Source organism: Astatotilapia calliptera, chromosome 3 (genome assembly GCF_964374335.1).
Source record: "Astatotilapia calliptera chromosome 3, fAstCal68.1, whole genome shotgun sequence".
NCBI lineage: Eukaryota > Metazoa > Chordata > Actinopteri > Cichliformes > Cichlidae > Astatotilapia > Astatotilapia calliptera.
In genome coordinates, this window is record NC_137424.1 from 13,204,146 (window position 1) to 13,224,725 (window position 20,580).

At 42.4% G+C, this 20,580-nt stretch overlaps 1 pseudogene across 1 annotated transcript in view; it reads left to right on the forward strand.

The window, feature by feature from the left end:
• Positions 1–20,580, forward strand: part of LOC145425145 (NACHT, LRR and PYD domains-containing protein 12-like) — a 363,340-nt pseudogene that overhangs the window by 72,417 nt on the left and 270,343 nt on the right. The window contains exon 4 of the transcript XR_013905812.1: positions 3,229–3,405. The product of XR_013905812.1 is annotated as an NACHT, LRR and PYD domains-containing protein 12-like (transcript). The remainder of the gene's footprint in view (positions 1–3,228; positions 3,406–20,580) is intronic.

The following is a 20,580-nucleotide window of genomic DNA, read 5'->3' on the forward strand; positions in this document are numbered from 1 at the left end:
TCAGCACTCCTCCCTCGTCACTGGACCTACTGATACCTGGGGAAACACCCCTTACACTCCACTGCAAGAAAGCTCTACTTTCTCGCAGTGGCTCTGATGAATCCAAGATGGTCTCTCTGCAATTTTACAGGCTGTGGGTGTAGTCAATAACACCCGATAGGGACCCTCCCAGTGAGACAAGCCCCAATTCCTCCTCTGGAGCACCCGTATTAGAACCCAATCGCCTGGTTTCAACCTGCAAGAGACTAGAGAAGCGTCGCAGGGCAGTTCAAAACAATATCCCTATTTTCTAGTAGTTTTGCCATCCATTCTGCCAGAGTTGTTTCTCTGGCAGATTTTTCTACTGGTTCACTTGCATCGATTCATGCATCTTTTCACTGAGTTCTGATTCAAACTATCTCACTTCTGATTCTTTCCAAAAATAATTTCACATGTAACAATTTGTGTATGTGTGTTTTCTATTAATGTAATTTTCACTTATTTTCTCTCTTTATTTTACCTTCCTTTTGTTTACCTCTTTGTTTGTGACGTGGACATCCCTAAATCATCCTGAGTTCCGGCTTCAATTTCAACCCAATTTTACCCTCTATTCTCGCAGTCGAACTCGTCTGGGCTTCACCTCTCACTGGTCCCTGTCCCTCTCTTCACAGTGTCCTGTGTGGCCTTCAAATCTCCAACAACACAGTCTGTTCCTTCTCTGTTTCTTTTCAGTATTTGCCTTTTAGATTAAGTCCCAGCCTGGCCAAACATCACATTCAGTGCCTTTAAACAGTTATGTCACACTGTCCTTACCAGCCTGCAGTTCACCGTGCATTTTCCATCACGTGGTTTCTTCCATCCTGCTGCTGGTGTCATCAGTGTGGTTTCAGTTGCACTGTCTTTTTGCCTGCTGTTAATTCTTCAAGTCCACGATGTTCTGTTGGTCTTCATCAGGAGATTGACTGTCCTATGAGCTTCTTCTCAGGATCGGGACAAGTGGGAGGTCAAGCTGTAAAATTTTAAGCCAAAATCTGGCCTATTTTTCTCCCAATTATGTTAATCTATGGTTTTGCCGCTGTACTCAAAATCCAGGTTGAGGAAAGTCCACCTTTATTTATCTGTAACCTGTATTGACACACTAAAGCATACAATTAATATCCTTTTCATTTCTTTTCTTAAAACCTCCATTTGCTTTATCTGCCTAGAGTTTAACTCATCTCTCTCTCTGGGTGCTCACTTGTCACAGTGAGTCTCCTTTTATGGGCATGCAAAGTTCCTGTCACACACACCATTTCCTGTCACACACACACAGCACTCAGAGCCATATTTCCTGTTTCTCTCTTTCGTGTTTCTACAGGCTAATCAAACTCTTATAACATCACTCATGCATTTCTTAACTTAGAAGCACTTTCAAACTTTAAAACATCCTACTTTGCATCACCAAAGAAATACCTCTCACCCCTTTATTTATCATTCAAAACCTTCTACTCACAGCATTCACACACTTACACTGTTACAGGAGTTAGAAATATACCTCAAAATACGCTTTCCTAAGAGTATTTTAGACGTGCCTTTCATAATCAGAACGAGCAAGTCAAAGAAAAACAATTGAAACCTCTATTAATTCTCACAGCACACACATTCAACAATGTTTGCAGCAATATTTATAAAACCAACTGTGGTTTAAGCAGTTCACCGCTTACTAATTTGCATTTTCTGAGTCTCTGTTTTATGGTGCCGTTAGTTCTCACAAATTCTTTTGCTGAAGTTTCAAAGTTTAGGGTGTAAAAGTGTGTATTAATCTATATTATCCCTGCTGATGACACAGGACTAATCCCATGTGTCACTAATGCTGTTGTTCTGTTTAGGGATTTGGGAAGTACTATTCAATAGTTAGGATCATCTTACTCAGCAAACAGATAATTTAGAATTCATCCAATCGGCACAGATTTGCTTTTTCTCTGAACAGGTTTGTGCCTACCTTTTTAGACCGGTCTTCTGTTTGCCTCACATCAGATCCAACCTTCGGTCACATTCGTTCTCTGTTGCATGGCGAACCAGGCAGTTTATTATAATATTTTATTTATATTTTATTTTGTGTCCATCAAGGGCTTCGGGTGATCTGCAGCTTCACCCTTTCCCAAGCTGGAGACATTTACTTTTTCACACACTTTCCTTGGCTGAACAATGACACAGCCTTAATGTACCTTATGCATCTCTCTGTTTTATTTAAAAGCTTTTCGTGTGAATTATTTGCTTTCATTCATTCCATACATTCTGTACATGGTCGTCATGCCAACTATGTTTCATTGTTAATATCAGTTTACAGGTTGTTATCCTTGCTATTATTACTTTGAATATGTTAAAAATAAACTCTAATGTAATTTAGCCTTTGTTTATTTTATTGTTGTACTTCTTGTATTTATATCTATTCGGTGGCGTCTGTTTCCAACCTTTTTAAACTACTTTAAACTACTTTAAAGAACGGGTGGTGGATTAATAAAAGGATGGCGAGGACTGCACAGTGTCTCGTCTTCTGGTTTTACTAAACTAGCAGTTAAGTACTGTTTTTCTGACTGTTTATCTTTTTTCTCTTGTTTTTTCTCACCTAACTGCTTCTTCTTTCCAGGCCTGGAAATATTCTAATTCTTGTGTACGTTTTCCTTTCTTTTTTAAGTTTTTTGTTGATCCTATTTCTTTCAAAAGAGCTTCTTTCAGTTGTGTTAACGCTGAGGGGCTGCACTGATTTGTCCGGTGCCTGGACATTTCTTTTCTAGCCACTGCTCGTCAGCATTGAGTTTTGTGGGCTGGTCTCACAGCCAGCTGCACATAGAGACCAGTGTTGTTAGTCCAGGTCAGAAGATGACTTGTTGGAATGAAAATGAGCTTGTAGTTTGTCTGCTTTAATAATGTGACTGGAAAAAGGTGTTGGACTTCAAATATGTCCATTTCTTTCACACTTCACCTTTAAAAGTGAAGCCTTGTGGTTCCTGGAAGGAAAAACACGACTTTTTCAAGTCTTTGTCCTGTTTTTATGATAAATGTACGACTTTAATGTGAAACATTCAGAGTTTTTCTCTTGTTGTGTTTGTTTGAAGCTGCTTCCTGTTGGCTTCAGCTGTTTGGAGTTTCCATTTTCTAAACTTCTACATTCTGAACCTTCTTCAGCTCTGAACAGATGATGAAACACTGAATGATTTCAAGCTCACACTTTGTCTAATAAACTTACATCTTTCATTCTTTATACAGATTGAGGGACTGTGGTTTGTCAGATATCAGCTGTGATTATCTGGCAGCAGCACTGAAGTCCAACCCCTCCCATCTGAGACAGCTGGACCTGAGCTGCAACAAAAAGCTGCAGGATTCAGGAGTGAAGCATCTGTGTGGTTTCCTGGAGAGTCCAGGATGTAAACTTGAAACTCTGAGGTCAGTCAGCATGTTTTAGTTGTGCTGAGATGAATATGATGTGAAAGTTGTGCTGACACTAAACTGCAGACATCAGGCTGATATTATACTGATCCACACTGAGGATCTTCATGGTAAAGTCTGTTTTCTTCTTCTCTGGTTTAGTCCATTGACTGCAGCAGAACAATGTTCACATTTCAAACCTTCAAAGAAGAAGAAAAATCCTCCACTGGATAATTCACTGTGAAACTCTCCAACTCTTCATTCCACCTTAAAGTCTGTCTGACACTGAAATCCAAAGCAAAATGTGCGTTTGCTTTACAGACAGCAGTCCAACACAAACATACACACATCATCCAAAACACAGTCCAACATCCAAATCTCCTCCACTGCCAGCATGAATGATGGGAAAGAGAAGGAGGAACACTCTGACATTCAGGGTTAGAATGAGTTTCATGAAGCAGACTGTGAAGATCAAAGCTGCATTAGAAAGCTTACATGAATGAATGAGTGGACAGAAGTGGACAGAGATCATCTGAAGCACTTCAAAGGCTTTAAATCAGCACATTTCTCTTTATTCTTTATCAACTCTGTTAGTTTCTCTCAGTTTTCTGTGGAATGAAGCTAACAGCAGGCTAATAAGATGCTGACCAATAGGTTTCTATTAAAGGTTGTAATTTGTATATGAAAAAGTGCTTTGGCTCAGCAGGGATCAGCTTACAGGTAGAATACAGCTGCTGGATGGGATTAGCATGTCATAGCTATCTACCAAACTGCTAACTGGGGGATTTCAGGCCATCTATGGATCATTTTTGCTAACTGTTTATTCAGCTTAGGCTCACAGGGCTGCAGCCTGTGCCCTAGCTGTCATAGGGCAAGAGGCGTGGTCCACCTGCACAGGTGAGCAGTCCATCACAGGGCCAACAGAGAGAGACAGAGAAGCACTCTCTCACATCCACACCTACAGCCAATTTAGAAGCACCAATGAACCTAAGCAGCATTTCATTGGACTGTGGGAGAACATCGAACCTCCACAGAAAGGCCAACAAGCTTCAACCTACAACCTTCTTGCTTTAAGGCACTAGTGCCAACCACTTTTCCCCATTTCAGCCCAAATCCTGCATCTTCCTGTTTCTGACTCCAGGCCAGCTCCACTAACACTTTCTCATCAGACACTGCCACCTAGTGGAGGAAGTCTTAGTTCCATTTGAAGCTTCAGATTACAGTTAGTTCCTTTACAAAGAGGTGGAGGTGGTGGGGCCACAGCACCATCACCACTGAATGCCATAGGACACTTAACCTTTGTTTCCATATGCTGGGAACTTCCTGTTGTTCCAAGGAGGACTGGAAAATGTGTGAAACTCTCCCAGTCAGTTCCTCACAGCACACTTCAATCATTTCCCTCCCACAGCATCAGGACCAGGGCTTTTTCTCTCTTTGGTCCCACTAAGAGATTTCCACAGAAACACCTCATCAGTGGGACTCTCAGAGCTACCAGCCCTTTGCTACAATCACAAAGCTCTTCATTGAAATCAATGATATCAAAGCTGGAATCAAATGAGTCCAAGTCTTCTGCTGATTCAGCATCACATTCATCTTTGCTCCTTGTTCTGCATCCCCACCATGGACTTCATTCCTTTCCAAGCCAGCCTTGAGTGTCCTTTATTCAGCTCATCCTCTGCTTTACTTTTACACCTGATTTTAGCTGCTTTATCTCTCTTTCAACAAGTTTCTGTGCCTCAATCTTTTTCTTCTCTCCCTCATAACAAGACAGCTTCTTCTGCCTGAGAACATGTTGGAGTGATTTACTAATCCAGGGCTGCTTATTGGGGAAAATACTTCCTGTTTCCAAAGTAATCCCCATTTTTCCCAGAAAGAAATATAAGTAGAAATCGATGATCTAAGTGAGAACATGAGCCTTTAAAAAGTCCCAGTGGGTGCAGTCAAAGCAGTCCCTCAGTCCCAGTATAGAGTCTTTGGTCCAGACTGGAACAACTGTGTGCCCAGTTTGAGCTCTCTTCAGTCCTGTGACCTGACAGACCCAGAGGGGCCATCACATCACATTTAGAAGCTCCCCTAATGGAGCCACAACACATGTCCAACACTTAGTCTGTCTTGTTGGACCAACTGGAAGATATGATTCAAGGACTTAGTCACAGAACAGAGATTCAAATCTCCAAAATCCAACTGGCTGCATCAGGACATATAGTCTGAAACTCTGCACAGTTTCCTGTTTGAAGCTGCTTCCTGTTGGCTTCAGCTGTTTGGAGTTTCCATTTTCTAAACTTCTACATTCTGAACCTTCTTCAGCTCTGAACAGATGATGAAACACTGAATGATTTCAAGCTCACACTTTGTCTAATAAACTTACATCTTTCATTCTTTATACAGATTGAGTGTCTGTGGTTTGTCAAAGATCAGCTGTGATTATCTGGCAGCAGCACTGAAGTCCAACCCCTCCCATCTGAGAGAGCAGGACCTGTGGGGAAACAACCTGAAGTATCCAGATGTGAAGCAGCTGTCTGATCTTCAGCAGAGTCCAGACTACAGACTGGAGACTCTGGGGTCAGTAGAGTGATGGAGTGAGTGGGTGGTGCTGTCAGCAGTATTGTACTAAACACAGTCAGTATGAAACAAAGATCCAGTGTTTCCTGTAAAGCTGCAGCTTCTCAGTGAAGCTGTGAGAGGAGAATGGTGACAGGCTTCAGGATTGGACACAAACACTTCCTGTTTCTGACCTTTATGGTCACCATAGTAATGGCTGACACGCTCTGATCAAACACTGTCAACAGCCAATCAGCTCTCTGAGCAAAGCAGCACGCAGACCAATGACTGCATTCATTTCCAAGTTTAAAGCAGTGAAGAACACAGTCTGTAGGTGAGGAAGAATTTAGTGAGAGCAGATGTTTGGATGGAATTCCTCCAGTTAACAGCTGGAACCGTCCATCTGGATTGTTGGGCTTGTTGTTGGGGTTCCTACAGAGCTCAGAGTGGACACATCAAGGTTCTTCTAATGAATGAAAGTCCAAACTCAACCTAGGAGGAAAAAACATTTTCATCAACTTCAATAAAAATCCAAAGATTAGAAAAAGTGAAGCAACAATGAGTCCTAGTACAGTCCCAGCACTGAAGTCCCTGCTGCTCTTTATACTGGATGTGCTGCATCACTGACTGACAACTGATGAAGAGTCTCTGGAAACACTTGTTTATCTCCTCTGCTCTTCCTTCTTCTCTCTGCAGGTGGAGGCCATGATGGTAAACAGGACGGTGTGTGTGCTGAGAGAGGAGGAGCTGTGTCCTGATGATCCAGAGAGGTTGAAGCAGCAGCAGCTTGTGTGTAGAGACGCTCTGACTGGGCCATGTTACTGGGAGGTGGAGAGGAGAGCTTCATCCAGCAGTGACTGACAGAGGAATGAGAAGAAGTGCAGATGACTGTCAGTGCTGCAGAGTGAACTGCTCTGAGAACAGCTCCACTGTCAGACACAATGTAGAGTCCAGCATCATCCCTGTGTGTCCCTCTGGATCTGACAGAGGATCATCAGTGTATCTGGACTGCTCTGCTGCTGCTCTGTCCTTCTACAGTCTCTGCACAGTCTCTGTCTGACTCTGGCTTCAGACCCTCCTGGATCAAACTCACCTGGAAAGACTTTCAAACATCACTCAATAGATTTGAATACAGAATATATTTGATATATACTGTAGATGTACTGTAGAGTTGCAGTTTGTCACTTGTAAATACAGTCTGTGAGCAGCTGTGAGCTGAAAGATCTTTCTAGAAACAAGAAATGTTTTCACTCTTCTGTTGCTTTTTCATATAATTCCACAACATTAATATTGATCCCACCTGTCTCACCTGTTTCATGCTTTTATACTGTCATGGATTGCTGTGTGGCAGGCAGAAGGAGGACCCAAAATGCAAAACTCACAGACACGGGGATGAACTCAAAAATCACAGCTTTAATGCTGGAGAGGCAGAACGTAGGAAATACAAAACTAAATACAAAGCTCGCCAAGAAACACAGGGACGAACACACACATCATGAGGGAGAACGTGTCACCGAACTGAGAGAGACATGTACATAAATACACAGAGGGTTAACGAGGGAAGTGGGAGCACACGGGGAACACAGCTGACACAGATAATCATAACGAGACAGGGCAGGAGTGAACACATGACGCATACTGACGAGACACTGTCAAAGTAAAACAGGAAGTACACAGAGGTTCAGACAGGAGGAGAGAGAGCACAGACATAACGGGCTGGGGAAAACATTAAATGAAACACGAGGGGAAACGAGGACTCACAGGGTCTCACAGGGCCCACCCTGATTTACGAATAAATTCTTTACAAATCCTACCATGTGAATTCATGGATTTTTTTTCACATTCTGTCTCTCACAGTTGAAGTGTACCTCTGGTGCAAATTACTGACCTCTGTCATCATTTTAAGTGGGGGAACTTGCACAATCGGTGGCTGACTAAATACTTTTTCGCCCCACTGTATACAAGAATGGACATATGGACCTTCTTTCACAGAAAAAACTCTGGTAGATGTTATTTTATATATTATGCTTTGGATGTTGTTCAGTATATTTCTATGCAAAACAAGAGGAACTTCAACACACAGCAGTATATTCACAGTTGAAACCAGATATTTGCATACACTTTATGGAAAACACAAGAACATTTTTTTACTGTACAACATCAATTTAGAGTAAACTTGTTTTGTTTTGGATAAATAAATATTGAAATATCTTTTGAATTAGTTAAATGTCAGAATAAAGAGAGACAGAGCTTCTATTTTTATCACTTTCATCAAATTTAGGAGTACATATACACTAAGTTTATTGTTAATTAATAAGAAAACGCCAGACGATTCCATTCTGAGCTGAAGAAGCTTCTGATAGGTTAGTAGAGCCCATGTGAGTAAACTGGTGGCACAGCTGTGGATGCATATAAGCCAAAACACAGAGCCTGTCTCTGTGACATGGGAACATCAAGAGATGTCAACCAAAACACCAGGAAAAGAATTGTGGAGCTCCATAAGTGTGGCTCAGTTTGAATACAATTTGGTGCCATTTACAATTAAGAAATACAGATAGTTTCTCTCTCTTTCTTAAATTTGACAAATATGTTTCTTTATATTTATCAACCTTAAAAAATAAACATTTAGTCTGATTTGATGTTACAATTAAAAAAGTATTTGTGTTTTTATCTGAAGAGTGTTTAAATATCTGGTTTCAATTGTCTATTTGATGATGTTGGTGTTTGGCGTGATTGTCAGCACAAAGAGGGAGAGAGAGGAACAGAGAGGGAGAGAGAGAGGAGAATGAGGACAGAACAGAGATGAACAAGAGCAGGTGAGACACACATGTTAGTCAAATGCTTGTTTACCAAAACTATCACCGTATCATAGGTCCTCATGTATCTCGTACCTAGTGTTTCTTTTTAGGTTTGTTATTTTTCAAATTATAATAATTATATAAACTTTTCTCAGTCTAAATAGTGGACTTTGGTAGAATTAAAAAAATAAGTGTAGTGCAGGTCTATGATGATTTTTAGTGCTACTATCATCTAGTTCTGATTCTGGTTCTGTTTTGATTAAATTCTAAGTAGTCCTGATTTTGAACTGTTGTAGTCCTGTTTTAGTTCTGGATCAGTCCTGGATCTGGTTGAATTTGGGGAGTTGGCGGGACACACTCTATGTCTATCAAAAATTGGAAACTGTTTCGCTCAGTCGTCTGTCCGGTGAAACCTCAACGTTACAGAGGTTTCACTCTGGGGCCTTGAAAGCTGGAGGTTGAACCCATACCCCCTCACCCTTGAAGAACGTTTATCATGGTTTAAGGATTTGTTTTTTATTCAGTGGTCAGACTGGAGAGCACTGCAGCGGGTGTTTAATGAGGTCGATAAGACTGTCAAGAGAGACAAGGTCAACTCTTCTTATGAGAATATTAGGAAGCGTCTTGTATATGATCAGCTCGCACATGGCCCGAAGATTGGTTTACCTTCTGCCATGTTCAGGCCAAAAATCATCCAAAACCCTGAGGACTGAAAAAAGAAAAAAAAATGGTAGGTTGTCTCTGTGTGAGAGACGTTGGCATTATACCCGATATTTTTAAAAAATGCAATGTGTGGATTTCTTTTACAGACAACATCTGCCATATTGTGGACCGCTCAGAGTCTCCCCCTCCAGCACTGCTAATCCAGACCCCACCGACTCCGCCCCCCTCTCCAGGATGCTCACAGGACTCTGCAGGATCACACCCGTCTGAGGAAACGGAACTCAACATTAAACTCGCAACCTTCCACCTGCTGTCGATGGCACTGAATGAGTACGTGCAGGAGATATGTTATGGATGCCAATCCGGTCACTCCAGCCAGTTACAACACAGTTGCCTGTTTGAGCTGCCTGTGTTTTCTTCGAGACCTACTATGATGAGGTGATGGAAAAGCTCCGGACGCCCCGATTCATCCCGGCCATCCGTCTGTTTGTTTGCTCATACAGCGTCAGTGAGGCTAAAGCACAAATCATCAGCACTGCAGAGCGTCTTCTGTGTGAACTGAGATCAGTGCCGCACATTGTTTGCACCACTGATGAGAACGTCGGATACCTGCTAAATACCAATCATCACACCCGCGGAGTTAAATCAGCGCTGCTCCACATGATTGGAAACTACTGGTCTGGGAGACACAAGATTTAATGTACATCTGTTATAAAAACCTTACTGTCCACTACACAGAAAATGAAATAAAAACGTATGCTAACACTTTTTTCTGGTCATTTGTATTTGTGTTTGGTCAAAGTGATTATGGAAAACACGCTGAGAAAAATATATCCCAACCCTGCACACCCAGGGGGTTTAGGAAGTGTAAAGAAGCTCCGTATCGCTGTCAGTGAGGCAACAGGCTTAAAGCCGTCATTACCTGACGTGGAGCGTTTTTAAAAGGAGATGACACATATACTCTTCATAAACCTGCAAGGATAGAGGATACAGAAATGCAAGATACAGAAATAGAGTTTTGGTTAACGGGATTGACAAACAGTTTCAAGCTGATTTGGTTGACATGCGTGAATATTCTGCAGATAATGATAATGTTAGGTACTTATTGACATGCATAGATGTGTTTTCTAAGTATGCATGGGTTAGGCCAAAGGAGATCCTGAGAGAGAACAAAGGACGCGACCCTAAGCGACGGCCTCGAGGTAAAAGAGCCGGCATCAGGAACAGGCTACGGGCTCGCGCACACCGCGCACCCATGCCTAGTATCCTGTTAGCCAATGTTCAATCCATTGAGAACAAGCTTGATGACCTCAGAGCCAGAATCAAGTTCCAGAGAGACATTCGGGACTGCAACCTCCTCTGCTTCACCGAGACTTGGCTGAACCCAGCGATACCAGACCACGCCATGCAGCCGACGGGGTTCTTTTCGGTTTACCGCATGGACAGGACAAGGGAGTCGGGGAAGAAAAGAGGTGGTGGAGTGTGTTTGATGGTGAACAACAGATGGTGCGACAGCACAAACATCTCCCCACTCACACGCTCTTGCTCGCCCAATCTGGAGCTTTTGATCGTTAAATGTCGCCCTTTCTATCTCCCTCGGGAATTCACTGTGGTCATTGCCTGCACTGTTTACATTCCGCCTCACGCGGACTTGGACACTGCCTTATGTGAGCTACATGAGGCTCTCACACATCAACAAACACTTCACCGAGATGCCGCACTCATTGTTATGGGAGATTTTAACAGAGTGAATATCAAACGGACATTTCACAACCTTCACCAGCACATCAACTGCCCCACCCGGGGCACGAGGACATTAGACCACTGCTACACCCCGTTCAAGAACTGTTACGAGGCTCAGCCCCTGCCGGCATTTGGAAAATCGGACCATGCCGCCATCTTCCTCATGCCTGCTTACAAACAAAGGCTAAAGCAGCAACCACCAATCAGGAGGGAGGTCGCTCGCTGGACGGACCAATCAGTGGCCGCGCTGCAGGACGCACTGGATGACGCACTGGATGACGCAGACTGGGACATGTTTCGGCGCAGCTCTGATGACATCAACATGTTTACGGAAGCGGTTGTGTGATTTATCGGGAAACTAGCGGACGACACACCAGAAAGAACTATCATCCGAACGTTTCCCAACCAGAAGCCGTGGGTGGATAAAAACATCCGCGACGCTCTGAGATCACGCACCGCTGCCTACAATGAAGGGTTCGTCTCCGGTAATATGGACCTATACAAGGCTGCGTCCTACAACGTGCGCAGCGCGGTCCGAAAGGCAAAGCGGAGCTATGGGGAAAAACTAGAGTCACAGCTAATACAGTGCGACTCTAGGAGCCTGTGGAAAGGACTGCGGACTATAACGGACTATAAACGACCAGCTTCTTCAATGATGAATGCCGATGCTTCACTGGCTGATGAGCTGAACACGTTTTATGCTCGCTTCGACGCCGCAGCAATTAAAACAACAAACGGCTGTGCGCGCTCGGAGTGCACCAGTGAAAAAAATGCATTCATCATCACAGAGCATGCCGTGAGGAACACCTTCAGGAGGGTGAACACCAGGAAGGCAGCAGGACCAGATGCAATCCCTGGCCGGGTCCTCAGAGCCTGTGCTGACCAGCTAGCACCGGTGTTCACGGAGATCTTCAACCTCTCCCTGGCCCAAGCTGTGGTTCCCACGTGCTTCAAACAGTCCATTATTGTTCCTGTTCCAAAGAAACAACAGCCCACTTGCCACAATGACTACCTTCCAGTAGCACTGACTTCAATTGTGATGAAGTGTTTTGAACGACTGATGAGAGATCACATCACTTCTTCACTTCCTGCCACCATCGACTCACTTCAGTTTGCTTACCGGACTAATCGTTCCACAGACGATGCCATATCTCACCTGCTCTACACATCCCTGAGTCACCTGGACACTGGCAGAGGGAATTATGTTAGGATGCTGTTCGTGGACTACAGTTCAGCATTCAACACAATAATTCCCTCTAAGCTTTTCACCAAGTTGACAGATCTAGGACTCAGCTCATCACTGTGTCAGTGGATCCTCAACTTCCTCACAGACAGACCCCAATCAGTGAGGGTAGGAAAACAAGTCTCCCCCTCCATCTCACTCAGCACTGGAGTGCCTCAGGGCTGTGTTTTAAGCCCTCTGCTGTACTCACTGTACACTTATGACTGTGTAGCCACATCAGACACCACCTCCATTGTCAAGTTTGCTGACGACACTGCTGTTGTGGGCCTGATCTCCGACAACATCGAGACGGCCTACCTGGAGGAGATTAGGAACCTGGAGACCTGGTGCCAGGAGAATAACCTCCTCCTAAACATCAGCAAGACTAAGGAGCTGATCGTGGACTTCACTACAAAGCAGGCGAGGAATTACAAACCCCTCATCATCAGTGGCACGCCAGTGGAGAGAGTGGACAGTTTCCGATACCTGGGTGTCCGCATCACTCGGGACCTGTCATGGTCCTGCCACATCAACTCCCTGGTTAAGAAAGCCCGTCAGCGTCTCTTCTTCCTCAGAAGACTTAGAGACTTCCATCTGCCACTGAAGGTGCTCAAGAACTTCTGCTCCTGCACCATCGAGAGCATCCTGACGGCAAATATCTGCACCTGGTTTGGGAACAGCACCAAGCAGGACAGACGAGATCTGCAAAGAGTGGTGCGCTCAGCCGAACGCATCATTCAATCAGAGCTCCCTGACCTGCTGTCCATCTCCACCAAGCGGTGCAAGTCCAAAGCTAGGAAGATTATGATGGACCTCTCCCATCCCAACAATGGACTCTTCTCACTGTTGAGGTCTGGGAAGCGCTTCCGCTCCCTTAAGGCCAAAACAGAGAGAATGAGGAGGAGCTTCTTCCCCCAGGCTATTCGGGGCCTGAACCAGGTGTAGGACTGGACTCTCCCAAACACATCACTATAAGACTGGACTCTCACACACGTCACCACACGCACCACCACACATTTCCTATAATCCTATAATTCCTATAATTTATAATCCTTATCTTTATAATCTCTTCTGCTATTTGCACATTCTTTACTGTAAATTCCTAAGTTAATTTGTAAATTCTGTAGTAAACTGTAAATTGTAAATATTGTAAAACTTTTCTTCTGTCATTTAATGGTCGGGCATTGTACAGCTACAAGCATTTCACCCCCATGTCATACTGTGTATGGTTGTGTGTGTGTGACAAATAAAATTTGAATTTGAATTTGAATTTTAAATGAACCGTATGAGGTCGGTGTTATAGAATTTCAATAGCCAAGATTATGGTTGTCTTTTCCACAATCAGATTCGCGAGTGGAAATTTATGATCCAGTCAAAGATGGAGCATTGTCCATAACCGTGATTGAGCTGTCTGTGGGGCATTATGCATCTGTGGCGCAGATAATAAAACATTAAAACATAACACCGACATTAAAACATAATACAGTGAAGTTAGTAACTATGTTAGTGTTATGGGCCCTAGGGGCACAGTTCTCACATTTAGAGGGAGACTGGCAGGAATCTTAGGATTCAAATCAGAAGACCCGTTTGTACTTCATTATAAAAACACATACGCACCACATCCTGCAGACGTATACGGCGGAAGATAGAAAATTTTTATTTATGCAGATATCGTTGATTACCAGCTTGTGGGTGACGCCCATGCGCGGCTATTAAGAGCAATAAATATAACAGATGATGACCGTCGGGTAGCCATTCTTCAATTTGACAGCCCACACTACACACCGGTCTCGAAATCCTTAATCGATGACATAGAAATTTATTTGATAGACGACCAAAATCAACACATACCCTTTTTATACGGGAAGGTGTTTTTCAAGCTCCACTAAGACACCATTTGTAAAAAATGAGGATGTCTGTCTACAACACAGATGAAGCAAAATATGTAAGATGTTATTTAAATCAGGCTGGTGGAGAATTGAATGGTTATATTGGGACCAGCATGCAATGTGGCGCAGGTCTGGGAGGTTTGTTCCGCAGCCTGTTTAGAATTGCTGTACCGTTGTTTAAAAAAGGAGTCAGCATAGTCAAACCCCACCTAAAAACAGCAGCATCAGGCATAGTGTCTGATGTGATATCCAACATAACCAAGCCAACATCTACTGAGCAGGATGGCAACGTGTATGTGTATACACCCAAACCTTCTAAGACCCCTCCCACTGCACGCATGCGTGATACGCCGCCGCCTAAAAAGTGTAAAACGACAAAACCTGCCAGGAAAGCCACCAAACGGAGACAACCACGCGGAGTGAAATGACCCAGAACCAGTCGTTCAAAAACTATAGCATGTGACATCTTCTAAATGGCTCTGTTACACAACCAATCAGAGAATGTCTAAAAACAGAGCTCGATCTTTTTACTGTCCCATACACACAAACGTCCATAGAGAAAACGACCTTTATTGAAATTCCGCCAGTTTCTGCAATCACAGACGGAGGTCCAATCGAGTTTAAATCTCATCGTCCGGAGAGGATTACCTGGATCTAAACGATTACTATATCTACACACGAGTAAGAATCACAGATGCTGACGGCACAAACTTAGGCAGGGATGCAAACGTGGGACTTGTTAATTATCCAGGTTGCACCTTATTTAGTCAGGTAGATGTAAATTTGGGGGATCGCTTGATGAGCCAATCATCCAACACGTATCCATACAGAGGCATAATAGAACGTCTTATCAATTATAATAAGGAGACTTTCGACACACAGTTCAGCAGTGCTTTATTCTGTACAGACACAGCCTCGCACATGAATGATACATGTATAGAAGGGGAGAGCCAGGGTCTGGTGACCAGAGGTACTTATACAGCGAATAGCAGTATTGTTGAATTGATTGCTCCAGTACACGCAGACCTGTTTTTCAAGAAAAATTATTACTTAATGGAATCGATCTGTCGCTGAAATTTGTGCGCTCTAAAGACGAATTTGCTCTCATGACTGGAGCTAACACCGCGTATAAAGTTAAAATCGTCTCTGCCAGCTTATTTGTGAAAAGAATCAGTGTCTCACCAAGTGTCAGGCTGGCACACGGCAAGGCGCTGCATCATGCAAATGCAAAATATGCTGTAGACAGAGTTTCTTTAAAGACCTCCACACCTGCTGGGGCAAGAATATCAACTAATTTATTTATGGGCAGGTTGCCTAAATTTGTCATCATCGCCTTCGTGGATAACGAAGCTTATCCTGGTTCTTTTACACGTAATCCATTTAATTTTAAAACTGTGATATAGAATTCATGTGTTTATACGCTGATGGACAGTCGTATCCGGCCAAACAATTCCAGCCAAATTTTCAGAGAAAACACTACACCAGAGAATTTTATCAGCTGATACAAACCACTGGAAGACATTTAAAGGATAGACCATTGGCCATAACACGTGAGGACTTTGGCTACACATTATTCTGTTTCAATCTGGAAGCTGATGAAGGACATTCAGGGAATGTATCGTTAGTTCAAACAGGGAACGTGAGGCTGGAAACCCGTTTCAGAAATCCGCTACCCCGAACAATGAACCTGGTGTGTTACTCTGTATTTGATTCAGTCATCCAAATATCTAATATGAGACAAGTGCTGCTGGACGACTACTAAAGATTCAAAATGAATACAGTAGAACTAACCAGCGTTGTTAAAAGGATTAGTAACAGGGCTCATCTTCTAGGCGTCTTAGCATGTGACCAGCTGCCAACAAAGCCCATCAGATATCCATGCATGGGCATTGTGAATACAGATCCATCAGACTTACCTGGGAAGCACTGGTTGGCGTTCTATATCACAAAAGACAAGCAAGGGTACTTTTTTGACAGCTTCGGTAACTCACCTGATACGTTTTCACCCGAGATAAAACTTTTTCTTTTAAAAACACTGCTCGGATATCGTATTCTGGGAGACAGGTTCAGAAGGACTTTTCGGTAACCTGCGGACAACACTGTGTGCTTTTTCTATATCATGTCCAAAAAGGAGCGTCTTATTCAAGACTAATTAATATGTACAGTGATAACCTTGTTTGTAACGATGCAATGGTTTGTCATTTTGTTAACAAAATAAGACCTGTTTCTGCATGTTTTGAAAATAACTTTGATTGTGTGCAGCGCGGATACTGATTCAAGTAACAAATAATAAAAGATAACAGAAGAGAATATCGTTTCATCTGGTATTTATTTTCACCTAATGGTTAAAAACATTATTTAGTAAAAATACAATCTTTAAACATCAGCATAGAGTTCAAAAAGTAGTAAAAAGGGGAAAACTGTCATCTGTTTAACAAAACAATATAGACATAAATAAGAAAAAAACACATAAGTAGTAGTTTATAAAAAGGGAAACAAATGTGAGGCTAAATGATCTTTTTTTCAAGAATAAGAAAAACAAACATAATTTTAAAATTCATTAAAAATCGATCCACCCGCTTCTACTCTGCCTTGATTTTTTATGTGTGGTAAATAAGCTTTGATCGCTCAATGACCGCTTCTTGTGCAAACCATTTGTTTCCACACTCGGGTCGCCAGTGTCGCCTTTATATTGGCTAATAGTCCTCCTCACCTCAGCATTAGGAAAAGCAGACAGAGGAACATTTAAGCGGGCGAGTGTTTTTAAAAATGTCGACCACCCTGCAGGCCATGAAACATCTGTTGCTCTACGTGTTGCTGTTGCACTTTGGATCAAATCATAGAGATGCGAACCTCTGATTCTCTGGTTGTCAATAATAATCTCACCCCTATCATTCCAAGAAACTCCCGACGCACGAGTGAGCGCTGTTAAAATAAGCTCTGCATTTTTTCTGCTCCTTTTTGCCATATAGGACAAAATCTCATCCCAAACATGTCTTTTTGTCTGTCGCCACCAACATTGCTTTGGCGGTCAGATGCATCCTGACCGGTTTCAGAAGGCAAAGATAGTGTTAGCACATTTTTTTCACTCATGCCTTGTTTCACAAGTGAACGGTATCTCTGAAGAATGGCAGAATACTTTTTAGCCTTCTCATACACATCCAAATCTGCAGCTGCAGCACTTCAACCATAGCTTTGTCTCGCTCGTTTTGCTCTACATGTCTGACGGAGCCTGTATGTTGTTGCTGCTGATGGTTTAACATGTCCAACTGATGCTGTGGGACCAAAAACATTTTCTGTGTGTGCTCCATTTTCACCTGTTTGCTATAAGACTGGTGATGAAGGGTATGGCAGCCCCTAATAATGGTAGCAAAAATCCTCCAGATTGGTTGATGGATCTTCTCTTTTTCAAACTTTTGACCTTTTTGTCTGCAACCAGCCTGATTACTTTTTTCTTTTTTAGTTTTCTGTACTGTTGATCAGTCAGCGGGATAACACCTTTCAAAACATTGAGCGATATCTCACACAGAGCATTAATAAAATCCATGCTTGCATTACAAATAATATTCCTCCGTACGCTGGGTGGGGATTTATACAACAACAACTCCAACAGTGCAATGTTTCTCTGCATCTGTGAATACGACATCCTTTTTACTGCTTTAGCCGTTTTTTGGGGATATAAACAACTTGACGATCTGACAACAAATTGGTTCTGAGTCTTAAATACTCAGGCGTCTTAGATTTATAATCGATTAGAAGATACCCATATGGGGTGGATGTGGCATCATTAAAAGCTTCTAAGAAGTATTTTGTATTACCTGGAAACATCTGTCTACCTAAAACTGAAATTTGATATTTATTCCTCGGGTTGTTAAACAGAATTAAATAATTAGTGTTCAACAAAATTGTTGCATAAACAAATTCTGAACTAAACACATGCAGCTCAAGTTCCTATGATGAACGTATTGTGTGAACACATTTTGAACTTCTATGCTGTCAGACGCAGTATTCATCACATCGTCGATAATGAGCAAGTTGTTCTTATCCGGAGGTAAAAGGACATCGTCACTCAGAGACTCCGGTATACCATTCACAAAGCTGATTTTTCTTATCTGAAGAAGTTGATTGTATAAAGGTTGCCAGCAGGAGTAGATGTAAACAATATTTTCTGAAATAATAGTAGATGCTTTTTCAATGATGCTTTTGACAAAGAAAGTCTTTCCACAATTACTCGACCCGCTAATAACTAAACTAAAAGGGTGCTGGAGCCTCCCATCAAAGGCTTGATCCTGATCAGTATCCATAAGGGAGTGTTGTATATGTGACGCCCACAGGTGTATGGTCAGAATTGTAATTTTTTTTGTGAATTGTTTTTGATGTAAAAGACCTGATTTTATGGTGATATTGCACTTTTCATTTAGAGTTATGGAAAATGTAATTGCGTGGCATTGCCACAAGGGGGAGATAGTGGTGAGTGCGATAGGCCGTTGCAACGTGTCTCTGCCTCAGACGAGGAAGAGCCTGCAGACCGAACGCAACTGATGTCTCCTGTCTCTGCTTTTCTGTTAAAAAAACAGGTTAGTGGTTCAAGTTTGCTCACTGCAATGTACATATAAAGGCAAGAAACCTTTTTCTGTCTTAGTTTAAAGACCGTAAATGTTGTGCGAGAGTGTGTTTTCACTGACTGAGAGAAAGCTAACTATACCGCCATTTGTAATGGAAGCCGCCATTCCACTCGTAGTCTAAATAGGCAGCTGGTCTTATTACCTGTTTTATTTTGTGACAAATGCAGCTCTTAAGACGCTTCTTTTATCCTGACATTATTGGAAGTTACAGTTGATTAGGACCTACCCAGTTCTTATGTGTCAAATGTAAATAGTCTGATGTATACTGTTTGTGGATGATTGTGAACTGTTTGTGAGCAATGGAAGAATATTTTTGTTTATTGGTTACAAATGTAATATATTGTTTGAATCTGTTAAAGTATAAAGAATGTATTATGGTATATAAGCGGGTTAATTGCAGTGTTAGTGGTGCTACACAGAAATGTTTTTGATGCTGAACAGTAGTAGAATTGGTTACAGATTTATTGTAAATAAGGACACTGATACAATGATTATTTTGTAAGTTTATTCTTGCGAGAGTGCAAGGTAACCTAAAGGATTTGAGCTATGGACCTAATTGAATGTTTGTGTTGTTAAAAGAGAAATGTGTGTGTCTAAATGGAAAGAAAAGGACGTTGTTAAATTCTGTTAATAAACCAGACGAGGAAGAGCCTGCAGACCGAATGCAACTGATGTCTCCTGTCTCTGCTTTTCTGTTAAAAAAACTGTTTAAAAACAGACCCCATCGAAGGCCTGTAACATATAGTCAGGCAGCACCCTTCTCTTGTTATAAACCACCTGAACTTTTTTTTACAACTGTTTCATTCCTGAGATGAAACCTCTTCTTATTGCGTTTGATGGTGTCAGACTCTGCAACTAAACGCGCATCCCTGTTGGCCACAAATGCCTTGACTAAGCCTTTCAACGATTCGTGGGTAACAACTTTAGAATTAACATCATTGAGTGTTACACCTTTACACTTAACCTGAGTCTTGGCCTGTTTTGTGTAATAACATTAGCATTTTGGACCTCCAGAGACAAACTCAGTAATGTGATCATCCTCTCCAGACCCGCCATCATTGAGCTCATCAGTCAGCTCACCGAGGTATGGTCCTAAAGGGGGTACCCACTCCCCGGGATGAGAGGTGAAGATAACTGAATCTGTGTCGCAGTAAAGAATGCATTCCTGCAGCTTGTCTAACAAGTCATACAGAGTGAGCCTCGCACAGGCCGTAGTCATAGCACCAACAAAGACATTCACATCCTTCACCCGCGACCCTCTACCATCAGCGTGACACCACTGAACCACTGCAACATCATCAGAGATGAAACAAAACTGGCGAACGTCATAATGGTCACTGAACATCAGCTGTGTGAATCTGGCAGGGTCTGTGATCAGCTCGCAAGATGGCATATTTGTTCGCATGCAGAATCACCTCCAGAGAGAGTTCAGAAGCAGTTTATTACAACTTCTGATTGCTTTGTTTACACAAATCTTAGCAGGGTCAAGTCTGATGCCTTCTCTCTCATAATAGTCTTGAACAAACTTCTGCTGCTCCTCAGCTGTTTTGACATTTTTTGGGTATCCAGATGCCTGCTGCTTGAATTTCAAAAATGTTTTGACATACGGCTTAAACAGTGTGTCAGTCTTATTAGGGAGGTGCCAAAGTTCAGCGATGCAGACAATCTGATACCCTTTCTCAATAGCCTTTTCAAGCTCAAAGGAAACCCAA